Raw genomic sequence first — 13,607 nt, forward strand, 5'->3', positions numbered from 1 at the left:
AACACAAATCTGACATGAAATAAAATGCCTGAACTAGTAGCATCAGCATCATGTAGGAACTTGCCCAAACCAAACCGAACCCGTTGCTGTCGAATCAATTCTGACTCATAGCAACGCTATAGGACAGAGTAGAACTGCCCCATAGGGTTTCCAAGGCTGTACACCTTTTTACGGAAGCAGATTGCTACATTTTTCTCCTGTGGAGCAGCTGGTGGGTTTGAACTGCTGACCTTTCGGTTAGCAGCTGAGTGCTTAACCACTGTGTCACCAATGGCAATGGGTTTGGTTTGGTTTGGCTTGGTTTGAGCAAGTTCTACATGATGCAGGTGCTTTTAGTCCAGGGTTAACACTTTGTGAACAATTGCTGTGGAATATTTTTATCTTATTTTCCAAATTTATTAGAAATCTTCATACTTTTGTCAAGCTGCTTGGATTTCCCTTTTGACTTTTTTTATGGATCAACCATGTTGGAGGCTCAGTGATTTAGCATTAAAACTTTATGTTTGGAATACCTAGTCTCCTCAACTGCAAGTGCTCATTTTAGCTACCCTTGACTGTCATCATTTTGCAGGGGTCAAACTATATCTTGTGATTTTTACTTTCTAGATTTTGTAGATTATCTTAAAAGTTAAATCTTTGTGATTGGAAATGACATTGGAACATTGATGAAGAAATAGATTTTATGTCATTGGTCAAATTTCCAAAATTAAATGAGCTCAGTTAATATTTTTAGGTACTGTATAAATTCAAGCTTATTTATTTAGATTTAGGTCCATGGTGTGAAGTTACTCCCAGACTGGCCCTTTACTTAGGACCTAGCCTTTAGGTTTTTTTGGATAGAGCTTTCCTACTTGCCATCCAAATACCATCTTTGCCGAGATGTCTGTTCATGTCTTTTGTCTGTTTTCTTACTGAATTGTTTGTTTTCTTTACTATTGCGTTTTGAGAATTCTTGATATATTTGAGATAACAAGTCAAAGGACATATGTTTGACCCTGCTCATTAGGCTCCAGTTAAGGTGTATTTGGAATTTGATGCTCAGCCTGATCATAAGATGGAGTAAACAGCTAAACTTGATATTGCAAGGATAAATAGTATTCCTAGATTTAAGTTAATTAGTGGGTAGGGCAATGGGAGAGGAACTCACATGGCCAGGGCTAGGGTTAGGGCTAGAATGGAGGCAATGGTAAATATTAGTTTTTAGGAAGTTAGGGGTCATAGTGGTTCTTTAATAAAAAGTTTGACTGCATCCACAATAGGTTGAAGAAGACCATATGGTCCTGTAATATTAGGACCTTTGTGAAGTTGCATATATCCTAATACTTTTCGTTTAATCAGGGTGAGAAAGGCTACTGTTAGGAGGATAGGTACGATTAATGAGAGGGGTTAAATTAAGAACACTATTAAAAAGAGGAATTGAACCTCTGGTTATAAAGGTTTAAGTTTTACACAATTACCGGGCTCTGCCATCTTAACAAGCCCTGATCTTGCGCAGGGTAGAGTTACTTATTTAAATTAAGATTAGTTCATAAATTTAGTCGAGGGCACTCTAGAAAAGTGGGCCCTGTTTCTCTTATTCTTTTGTACTGGCAGAAATAGTTTATAGATAGAAACCGAGCTGGATTACTCCGGTCTGAACTCAGATCACATAGGACTTTAATCATTGGACAAAGTAACCTTTAACAGCGGCTGCACCACTGGGATGTCCTGATCCAACATCGAGGTCGTAAACACTATTATCGATAAAACTAAAACCAAACCCATTGCCGTCAAGTCAATTCCAACTCATAGCGACCCTATAGTACAGAGTAGAACTGCACCATAGAGTTTCCAAGGAGTGTCTGGTGGATTTGAACTGCCAGCCTTTTGGCTAGCAGCCATAGCTCTTAACCACAATGCCACCAGGGTTTCCAGTTATTGATAAAAAAAAAAATAGTTATTGATAAGGACTCTAAAATAGGATTGCATTCTTATCCCTAGGGTAACTTGTTCCGTTGATCAAAAATTGGGTCAATAAGTGATTTGTAATTTTTTTTATTCTCTAAGGTCACCCCAACCAAAACTGTTAATTCAGTAGAATAATAGGTTATGCCTTGTAGGGGTTATAGTGTTATAGTTGAATTAATTTAAGCTCCATAGGGTCGTCTCGTCTTATGAATGTATCTCCACCTCTTCACAGGGAGGTCAATTTCACTGATTAGAAGAGACAGTTAAACCCTCGTGTGGCTGTTATACCAGTCCCTATTTAAGGAACAAATGATTATGCTACCTTTGCACGGTCAGAGCACTGTGGCCATTTAACATATGTCATGTGGTTTGCAAATATCTCCTGCTTGTCTGTAGATTGCCTTTTCATCTCTCAACATAGGTTTTCACAAAGCAAAGTTTGTAATTTTGACGAAGTTCAATTTATTGATTTTTTCGTTTTTGTTTTTTAATTGTGCTTTAGGTGAAAGTTTACAGAGCAAATTAGTTTCTCATTAAACAATACACAAATTGTTTTTTGACATTGGTTGCCAACCCCATGATGTGTCAACACTCTCCCCTTCTCCTCCCCAGGTTCCTCATTTCCATTCATCCAGTTTTCCTGTCCCTTTCTGCGTTCTAGTCTTTGCTTTTGGGCTCTGTTTCCATTTAATTTTGTATACATGGTTTAACTACGAAGCACGTTCCTCACGTGTTATTGTTTGTTTTATAGGCCTGTCTAATCTTTGGCTGAAGGGTGTACTTCAGGAGTTACTTTAGTAGTGAGTTATAAAAGGGTGTCCAGGGGCCATACTCTCGGGATTTCGCCAGTCTCTGTCAGTTTGTGAGTTAGAATCTGGTTCTACATTTTTCTCCCACTCTGTCCAGGACCCTCTATTGTGATCCCTGTCAGAGCAGTTCATGGTGGTAGCCGGGCACCATCTAGTTGACTGGACTCAGTCTGGTGGAGGCTGCGGTAGTTGTGGTCTCTTAGTCCTTTGGACTAATCTTTCCCTTGTGTCTTTGGTTTTCTTCATTCTCCTTTGCTCCAGATGGGATGGGACCAGTACACGTTTCTTAGATGGCCATTCACAGGCTTTCAAGACCCCAGACACTACTCACCACAGTTGGATGCAGAACATTTTCTTTATAAATTGTGTTGTGCCAGTTGAGCTGGATATTCCCCAAAACCATGGTCCCCACCCCTCAGCCCAGTAACTTGGTCTCTCAAGGTATTTGGATATGTCTGTGAAGCTTCTATGACTTTGTCTTAGTCAAGTTATGCTAACTTCCCCAGTATTGTGTGCTGTCTTACCCTTCACCAAAGTTGTCACTTATATATTTAGTGTTTTTACCTCCCTTGTAACCATCAAAGACTCTTTGTGTAAACATTTTCTTAAGTTTTTATAATAGTGGTCTCATACAGTATTTGTCCTTTTGTGATTGACTTATTTCACTCAGCGTAATGCCCTCCAGATTCATCCATGTCATGAGGTATTTCACAGATTCATCGTTGTTCTTTATCATTGCATAGTATTCCATTGTGTTTTTGTTTCTTTTGGATCGTGCTTTAAGTGGCGTGTTTACAAACTCTTCACCTAACCCTACGTCCCAAAGGTTTTCTCCTATATTTCCTTCTAAAAATTTTGTAATTTTACGTTTAAATGCATGGCCCATTTTGAATTTTTGTGTAAGATGTGAGGTTTTGGTTGAGGTTCAAATTTGGGTAGGGTAAGTCCTCCATTTTATTCTTTTTCAAAATTGCTGTAGCTATTCTAGTTCCTTTACCTTTCCATATGAATTTTATAACAAGCTTGTCTGTAACTACAAAAATCTTGCTGGTGTTTTCGTAAGAATTGCATTAAAGCTATAGATCATTTTGGGGAGAATTGACACATTTACTATGTTAAGTCTTCCAATCCACGAACATGGTACGTCTCTACTTATTTAGAGCTTTGTTTTTTTCTTACCAATGTACTTGTAGTTTTCAGCATACAAGTATTGTACTTGTTTTGCTAGATATATGTATAAGTGTTACAATCAATTTTTGAGCAACGTTAATGGTATTGTGTTGTTAATTTTGGTTTCCACAGGTTCATTGCTAGTACATAGAAATCTAATTGATTTTTTAATGTCGATCTTGTATTTCTGCAACCTTGCTGAACTCAGTTATTTAGTTCTGGCAGTTCTGTTTGTTTGTGATTCCTTGTGATTTTCTATGTAGACCATCATGTTATTTGCAGATAAGGACAGCTTTATGTCTCTTCCCTATTTTTTTTTTAATGTGTATACCTTTTATTTATTTTCTTGCCTTATTGGATGTGGAGAACCCGGGGTGGAAGGGGAAAGGGGGAGAGTACACATTGTGGGGATTGCAGCCATCATCACAAAACAATTTGTGTATAAATTTTTGAATGGAAACAAATTAGCGCTGTAAACTTTCACCCAAAACACAATAAAGTTTTTAAAAAAGAATTTAAAAGATGAGTTGGAAGTGTTCCCTCCTTTTCTATTTTTTGGAAGGTATTCTGTAGAATTGGTAGTAATTCTTCTTTAAATGTTTGGTAGAACTTTTCAGTGAAACACTGGACCTCAATACTTCTTTTGGGGTTTAACTACAAATTTAATTTCTTTAATTGTTACAGGGAGTTCCTGGTGATGCAAACAGTTAAGTACTTGATTACTAGCCAAAAGATTAGCAGTTCAAACCCAGACAAAGGCGCCTTGGAAGATAGGCCTGGTGATCTGCTTCCAAAAGGTCACAGCCTTGAAAACCCTATGAAGCAGTTCTATTCTGCATACATGGGGTTTCCATGAGTCGAAATCAATTTGATGGCAACTAACAACAACAGTAGTTACAAGAATATTTAAAGTATCTATTTCATATTAGGTGAATTTGGTAGTTTGTGCTTTAAGGAATTGGTTTGTTTCATCTAAGTTGTTTAATTTATGTGTGTAGAATTGTTTGTAGTATTTTTTCTGATACTTTCATTTTAAAATTCAGCAATCTTGACCAGACTTCTGCTTTCAGAAAGATGGGGTAGATTTACGTTTCCCCATTGCTCCCACTAAGTACAACTAAAAACCCTGGACATTTTATATAAAGCAAACATAAGACTTCAGTAGATCATGAGAAAAAGGCAGAATGAATAGGGACCTCAAGACCTGAGGAACGACACAGCTATGTGTTCCCTGGGATTTCTTTTGCTCTCAGACTTAGTTCTGGAGGAGTTGGCAACCTGGAAGCACCAATGAGTACAAACAAAAAAAAAAACCCAAGCAAAGCCTCTTCTCTCTATCCAAATGACTAAGTAAGGAGAAACCTAGCAAGACATAAAACTTTTATATAATAGCCCCTCTACTCTAGCCAAACGCCACAGAAAAATACTTTGGACCACCCCTGCCCTTTCCAGCAAAGACAGGAGTAGGGAGCCAGGTTCCTACCCTCCCTAGGCTATAATGAGGTCCCCCAGCCCCCTTCCCCTCACCAGGGTGGTGTCAGAGAAGGCCAGATGGAGAGGTGGGACTTTCATCCTGTTGGGTGGTAACAAAACCCACCCTGTGATGTCACTGGAGACCACATGGGAAGCCTAGACTTCCACCCCAACCTGGCAGTAATGAGTTGCTTCTCCTACTCCTGGCTGGAGTGGTGTCAGATGGGTGGAGAGTCAGGACCTTTACTACTGCCCGGCAGTAATGAGGACAACTCCTCCCCCCGTGGAAAGTAGTAATAAGGCACTCTTACCAAGCCCAGCCAAGGAGACATCCGTGGAGCCCTAGTGCAAAGACAGAACTCCTAACCCCACCCAGCAGTAATGGGGAAACCTTGCCCTTGGGTGTCAGCAGAGGCTAAGTGGTGAACTTGGACTTCTGCAACCATCTGCAAGTAACAAGGTAGCATCCCCCCTGCTATCTCCATCCAGAGCAATGTCAGAGGAAGCCAGCTAAAACAAAAGGTTTAAATAAGATCTAGAGTCTCATAGCATAATACTCAAAATGTCCAAGTGTCAATTTTAAAAAATCACTTATCATACCAAGACCAGAAGAATTTCACCTTGGTCAAAGACCACAAACAGATGCTGACAGAGGTATTAGAATGATCTAACAAAGATTTTAAAGCAGCCATCATAAAATTACATCAATGCACAATTATGAACACACTTGAAGTAAATGAAAAAATAGTAAATCTCAGCAAAGAAGTAGAAGAGATAAGAAGAACCAAATGGAAAATTTTAAACTGTAAAAGACAAGAACTGAAATTTAAAAAAACTCAATGAGGCTCAACAGCAGAATAGAGAGAGCAGAGAAAGAAATCAGTGAACTTGAAGATAGAACAATAGAAATTACCTAATCCAAACAACAGAAAGAATATAGACTGAAGAAAAATGAACAAAATTTCTGGTACCTGCCAAACTGTAACAAAAGATCTACCTTTCGTGTCATTGGAGTCCCTGAAGCAGAGAAAGAGGGAGGGTCTGAAATTTTTTTTGAGGAAATAGTGACTGGAAATTTCTCAAATTTGCAAAAGATATTAAATGTCCAGATTCAGAAATGGCACCATACCTGTAAGAGAAAAACAATTCAAGTGAAACAGAGGAGTTCAGACCAAGAGCTCTTACAGGATGAGGAGAGATTTCAGAAAGTAACCTCTGTCATTAGAACAGAAGTGTTTTACAAGATTTTAAAAATAGTTGTTCTGGTTTCTGTTGCTGCATAACAAATTAACCCAAACCTCAGTGGCTTAAAGCAACAATCATTTATTATATTTCACAATTTTGGGGGTCAGGAATTCAAGAAGAGCTCAGATAGGTGATTCTTCTGCTGTACGTGGCATCAGCTGAGGTCAGTTGGTGATACTCACCTGGTAACTGGGCTGGTTTGGAAAATCCAAAATGGCTTCACCCACATGTCTCTAGTTTTGGCAGAGACAGATGGACGTCTGAGTTCATTTGGGCTCCTCTTCCTCTCCGTATAGTCTCATGTCGTCTCTCAAGCAGGATAGTCTGACTTCTTACATGGCAGCTTAGGAATCTGAGAGTGACTATTCCAAGAGATAAGAAGTAGAAGCTGCTAGTCTCAAGGCCTGGGCTTAGAAACTGGCACAGTATTACTTCTACCATTAGAGCAGTCACAGATTCGAGGGGAGGGAAATAGACTCCATCTCTCAATGGGAGGAGTGTCAAAGAATTTGTGACCATCTTCAGTCTACCACAGTAGTAATTTTTTTTCAGACTGATTCAATAAGTGTTTATTGAGCACCATCACCATGCTAGACAATGGGGATACAGACATGAATAGACATAGTCTCAGTCTTCAAAAGTTTCCACACCAGATGGGGAGAGATTCCTATAAATATATAATTGTCGAAACAGTATAGTAATTATTATAACTTGGTAAGCTCCATGCCATCAGGCAAAGGTCATGACTATATTTTTTGACCATAGTATAACCAGCATCTACCACCACACCTGGCATAGACCATCAACAATATCTGTTAAATGATTGAGGCACAGAGATAAGAGTAGAATTTTGTGGAATAAGTGGGTAAAAGTCTTAAGAAAAAGGTGAAGATTGTCCAAAGTTGAGAAATCAGTGAGAATTCTTGAAGAGTAAGGAGAGGAACTCATATTTGTAACTTTGTTCCAAAATTATGATGAAAAACAAAATAAACTAATGCCCCTCCATTGGTTCATCGATAACAATTACTCACCTCCCAAATGATTTTAAGAGAGTGCTTAATGGATGTACAAAGTGACAGAAATATGTTCTCATCAAACCTATTGTTTTCCATCTTTAGTTGCTATAGATACCCTAACTGGAACAGAAACAAAACCCATTGCTGTCGAATTGATTCTGACTCATAGTGACCCTGTAGGACAGGGTAGAACTGCCCCATAGGTTTTCCAGGGTAGTAGTCTTTACAAAAGCAGACTGCCACATCTCCCACTGAGTGACTGGTGGGGTTCAAACAGCCAGCATTTTGATTCACAGCTGAGCGCTTAACCACTGCACCACCAGGGCTCCTATAGATACCCTAAACCCACTGCCGTTGAGTCGATTCAGACTCATAGCAACCCCATGGGGTTTCCAAGGCTGTAAATCTTTATAGAAGCAGACTGCCACGTATTTCTACAGCAGAGCTGCTGGTGGTTTTGAACTGCTGACTTCTCAGTTAGCAGTCATAGCCTTTCAGTTAGCAGTCATAGATACCCTAGAAACCCCAAATTCAACACTGCTTCCAGATTCCACCAGGGTACATGCTCTCAGGGTGATCTTTTATCTGGTTTCTTTTTGTGGAAAACTAATTAAAGTCAATTAGGGTGACATGTCAGTGTCTGGCCTGGTTTTATCAGTGCATAACAAAGAGACAGAAAAAAAAAAGACTTGAGGGGTTGTAACATGGCTCTTGTTTTTACTCCCTAAATTGCAGATGTCTTTTTCTACTGGATGAACAACTGAAATTTCAAAGCACTTACTTCAAGCATAATTAAATGTCTTACATCAAGCAGCTATATTAGAGATTTGACTAACATTATTTCTTCTTCAAATATACTTGAAAGGATTCTTTCCTGATCTTTTTCATGGAGAATATGTTCAGTCTTCCCTATCTTTGAACCTTGATAAGACTTACAGTGTATGTCCCCACCCTTTTGTTCTTCATTATATACTTTCTTGTGTTGTACGTTAATCGGTTTATGTGTGCTAAATCCTTTGTGTCCAGCCAGCTCATAAGACCAAGGCACACATAAATAGAAAGAAGGGGGGTGAGAGAGAGGACAAAAGAGGAGAAGGGAGGAAAATAAACAAGGGAAAAGAGAGGAGAAAACGAAGAAAAGAAGGATAAAATGTGCTCGTATTGAACCTATTCCATTCATGGTGTTGTGTGCTTTACATAACATATGCCAGTTAGTCCTTATAATAACCTTGCAAAATAAGCATCTCTTTCTCCTTTGGGGGATAAGGAAACTGAAGCACAAAGAGGTCACCAGCTGAATGGCAGAGGCAGGACGAAACCCAGATCTGGCCCTTCATGCTCACTTCTCCTTCTAAAGGAAGTTGTCCTGCTTAAAGCCCTTCTCAGAAAACAGCTGTGAGCATCCATGGTATAATATGATCAGGGCACAGTGATTGGATTAGATTTTGACATTTGAGCTATGGCGTGTCCTGGTATGAAAAGATTAAGTAAGCAAAACAGTATTTTTACCATTCAACCTAGGAAATAACCGAGAGACTGAGTTAGGTGCAGGAGACAAAAAAAAAAAAATAATGAATTAAGAAAATCCCTGTCAAGTCACAGAGTAGACTATAAGCAACAAAGGACTTATATCTAGATTATATAAATAAAACACAGATGACCCAAAAGAAAAATGATCAACAGATTTAAACAGACACTTCCCAAAAGAGGATATGCTATGCAGGGTGGCTGTGTAATGTATCATCCAAACTGGTACCACTTTTAAGAGTGAAAGGGAGCCCCATTCATAATTATACCAGGGTAACAGTAGTTAACAGTAGTAAACCAGGACCGACCCAGGCAAACTAAGATATGTGGGTCACCATACTGAAATGGAATCAAACATATGAGAAGATGGTTAACCTCATTGGTCATCAGGGAAATGCAAACTAAAACCAGAATGAGATACTTAAACACACACCCATTGAAATGACTAAAATAAAAAAAGATTGACTATGTCAGCTGTCAGTGAAGATATGGAGTACCTAGATCTCTAATATATTGCTGGAGGGAGTATAAATTGATGCAGTCACTTTGGAAAATTCTTTGGAAATATTTACCAAAGTAAAACATATATGTATGACCCAGCAAAAATAGTACAAAAATACACCAAAAGACACTATAAAAATTTGCCTGGCAGCATTATTCAGAACAGCCTCAAAATGGAAATAACCTTGTAAACCTTCATCTAAAGTACAATTAAAATAAAAAATAATGGAAAAAACCGAAATGTTTATCTATAGTAGAATGGATAAATAAATTGTGGCATATTCATACAAAAGATGACTATACTGCAATTAAAATGAACCACTTCTGCATAGAGCAAAATGGATATATATCACAACTATAGTGTTGACTGGTAAGAAGCAGACAGAAGAGAGTAGATACTGTATGATTCCATTTTTATAAAGGTGAAACTAATTTATGATGTTTAAAACCAGGTTACTAGTTACCTTTGGGAGCCCTGGTCGCATAATGGTTAAGATCTCAGCTGCTAATTAAAAAGTCAGCAGTTCAGATCCACCAGCCACTCCATGGAAACTTTGGGGCAGTTCTGCTTTGTTATAGGGTCATTATGAATCAGAACCGACTCAACAGCACCCAACAACAGTACCTTTGGGGAAAGGTTAATGACTGGGAAGAAGGAGGGGCTTCGGATGTTGGTCATGTCTTCTTTCTTCATCTGGTTGGTGGTAATTTGAGTATGTTCACTTTGTGAAAAATCGTTGAGCTCTGCTCTTAAAATTAGTGTAATTTTCTGTATGTATGCTATACTTCAGTAAACAGGTGTACTTATAAAGAAATAAAGACACAAGAAAAGAAAGAAAAAAGTTCCTGAAGTAAAACAGGACCTTTATTGACCACACACAAGCCAGAGTTAGGAGCAAAAACAGTAGTAAACAGAGGAAGCCAGTCAGTAGAAAGAGTGGACTGAGGGGACGGCAGGAAGAGGCAAAGGAGCCATAAGATAAAAATGATGGGTTAATGGGAGAAATGCAAAGAAATAACCAATACCTTGTGTTGCCTCTAATCTTGATTTTCTCTCTCCTGTTCCATTTCATGTGTATCTTTACAATTATCTTTTATCTTGAGGCCATATGAGTGGCTATCACTTCTCTAAGACAAACAAGGTTAAAACACCCAACTACGCTTTCTTTCTGAGATTTCCCAAAAGTGCTGTCTCTGCATTTTGGGATTCTTCATCAAAAACTTTTTCTGTGATATAAATGACACCAAAATAAAGTAGGCCAAATGGACAGTGAACCCTGAATACATTCCATGATGAGGATTAGATGATTTCCAAAATACATTACAAATAGAGAAATATCTTGGTTCAAACTTAGTCTGTCCTGACTGGCTAGATGGTAAGTGGTACTGGAATTACAGATCTTATGCTATTCTATGTTGATCTGTTCTTTGAACTATACCATGTGCCAGATGCTAAGCATTCAGGGTTCGGCGGTGAATATGACATGATCTGTCCTCTCAAGAAACTCTTGGTTTCGTGAGGTTTGTTCCTTTTCTTTGTTGCTGAATCTTCACTACCTGTAACAGTGCCTAGGCTACAATAGATGTGCAATTAATATTTGTCAAATAACTTATTACATAGGTAATGTCGATACACAAAAAAAGCACCATTCAATGGAATGTTGTTGGTTGTTGCCGTTGAGTTGATTCCGACTCATGGTGACCCCATGTTTGTAGAGTAGATCTGCTCCATAGCCTTTTAGAAGCAGATTGCCAGGCCTGTCTTCTGAGGCGCCTCTAAACCAAAAAAAAAAAACCAAACCCACTGCCATAGAGTTGATTCCAACTCATAGCAACCCTATAGGGCAGAGTAGAAATGCCCCATAGAGTTTCCAAGGAGTGCCTGGTAGATTTGAACTGCTGACCTCTTGGTTAGCAGCTGTAGCACTTAACCATGCCACCAGGGTTTCTGGGGCGCCTCTAGGTGGGTTTAAACCTCCAGCCTTTCAGCTAGTAGTCCAGCACTAGCTGACCACCCAGGTATCCATGCAGTGGAATATAGTAAGCCTATACAGAAAAGCTTTGGTGATGAAGGGCAAGAAATAATTATTTCTCTGGTAGAGGTGAGGAGAGGCTACATAGAAAAAACTATTCACTAACATTTCTGGCACCTGAGCTAGTTTGACCTGAAGACTCCATGTGACCCCTTCATATGGTTTGGCTTCCTCACAGCATGACAACCTCAGCTTCTTATAGACTGAGGTCTTAGGCTTCTTACAGGGCTTAGACTCAGGGCTCCGAGTGCACGTGTTCAGTGAACAAGGTGAAAGCTGTATTCCCTTTTATGACCCAGCAATCTCCTAGCATCACTTCTGCCATGTTCTTTGACCAAAACAGTCACCAAAGGGTAAGACAGTATACAGTCCTGGGGAAACCAGCACAACCTGTACAAGACAAGGTCATGGTAGCTCCACAGACATATCCAAACTCCCTGAGGGACCAAATTGCTGGGGTGAGGGCTGTGGGGACCGTGATCTCGGGGAATATCTAGCTCAATTGGCATAACATAGTTTATAAAGAATATGTTCTACATTCTACTTTGGTGAGTAGCATCTAGGGTCTTAAAAGCCTGTGAGCGGCCATCTAGGATACTCCACTGGTCTCACCCCTTTTGGAGCAAGGAAGAATAAAGAAAACTAAAGATACAAGGGAAAGATTAGTCCAAAGGACCAATGGACCGCATCTACCATGGCCTCTACCATACTGAGTCCAGCACAATCAGATTGTGCCCAGCTACCATCGCCGACTGCTCTGACAGGGGTCACAATAGAGGGTCCCAGACAGAGCTGGAGAAAAATGTAGAGCAAAATTCTAACTGAAAAAGAAAGACCAGACTTCCTGGCCTGACAGAGACTGAAGAAACCCTGAGAGTATGGCCCCTGGACACCTTTCAGCTCAGTAATGAAGTCACTCCTAAGGTTCACCCTTCAGCCAAAGATTGAACAGGCCCATGGAACAGAACAAGACTAAAGGGGCACACTAGCCCAGGGGCAGGGACTGAAAGGCAGGAGGGAACAGGAAAGCTGGTAATAGGGAACCTAAGATTGAGAGGGGAGAGTGTTGACATGTTGTGGAGTTGTTAACCAGTGTAATAGAACAATGTACTAACTGTTTGATGAGAAACTAGATCTGTAAACCTTCATCTAAAGTCTACTTTAAAAAGAAAAAAAAGTCACCAAAACTCCCATGAATCTGGAGGGGAAATATAGGTTACCACTTGATTCAAGAGTGGCAAAGTCAAATTGTAGATGAGCATATGGAATTGGGAGATAGTGTTGTGGCCAAATTTGGAAAATACCACCTGTCACAGAGGTTATAATTGTTCTTTGTTTCAGACATGAGTCGTGGCAACTTGGAGAGAAATGGTCTGCCTAGAGTGGCAGGATTAACAAGAGGCATTTTGGGAAACTGCTCATAGAGATAATATTGCAAGGGGATACTATTAAGTTTTTAAGACATTTATTTCAAGCCTTTTAAAAACCTGTGATGTTTTGGTATTATTTGTGCAGTTTCTGTGCTTTTTACAAATGATTCTAATCTCATTAGGAAATGTAGCATAGTTTATACCTGCCAGAATTTATGTCAGCTGAAGAGACATTGAGGACTCACTGTATATGTGATACTTTTTAGCTAACAGAATCTTATAGAAACTAAATAATTGCCCAAGATCACAGTATAAGTGAAAGGCAGAAAAAGCAGGCCCATATGAGTCTAAAGCCTATACTGTTTACCACCATCCAATATTGCCTTCATGGCAGGAAGTCATGAGTTTGGCTGAAATATTTCTTTGGTATGAAATCTGGCTGTGCCTTTGAGCAGTATCAAACCACCCACCACCAGGCTTCCCTTTCTAAGTAAAGTTGGGGGTCATTACATTAAG

At 39.4% G+C, this 13,607-nt stretch overlaps 1 protein-coding gene across 4 annotated transcripts in view; it reads left to right on the top strand.

Annotated features, from left to right (window-relative positions):
• Window positions 1–13,607, top strand: part of JADE3 (jade family PHD finger 3) — a 193,229-nt gene that overhangs the window by 131,817 nt on the left and 47,805 nt on the right. The gene's annotated exons all lie outside the window — the stretch shown is intronic.

Source organism: Loxodonta africana, chromosome X (assembly GCF_030014295.1).
Source record: "Loxodonta africana isolate mLoxAfr1 chromosome X, mLoxAfr1.hap2, whole genome shotgun sequence".
Lineage (NCBI taxonomy): Eukaryota > Metazoa > Chordata > Mammalia > Proboscidea > Elephantidae > Loxodonta > Loxodonta africana.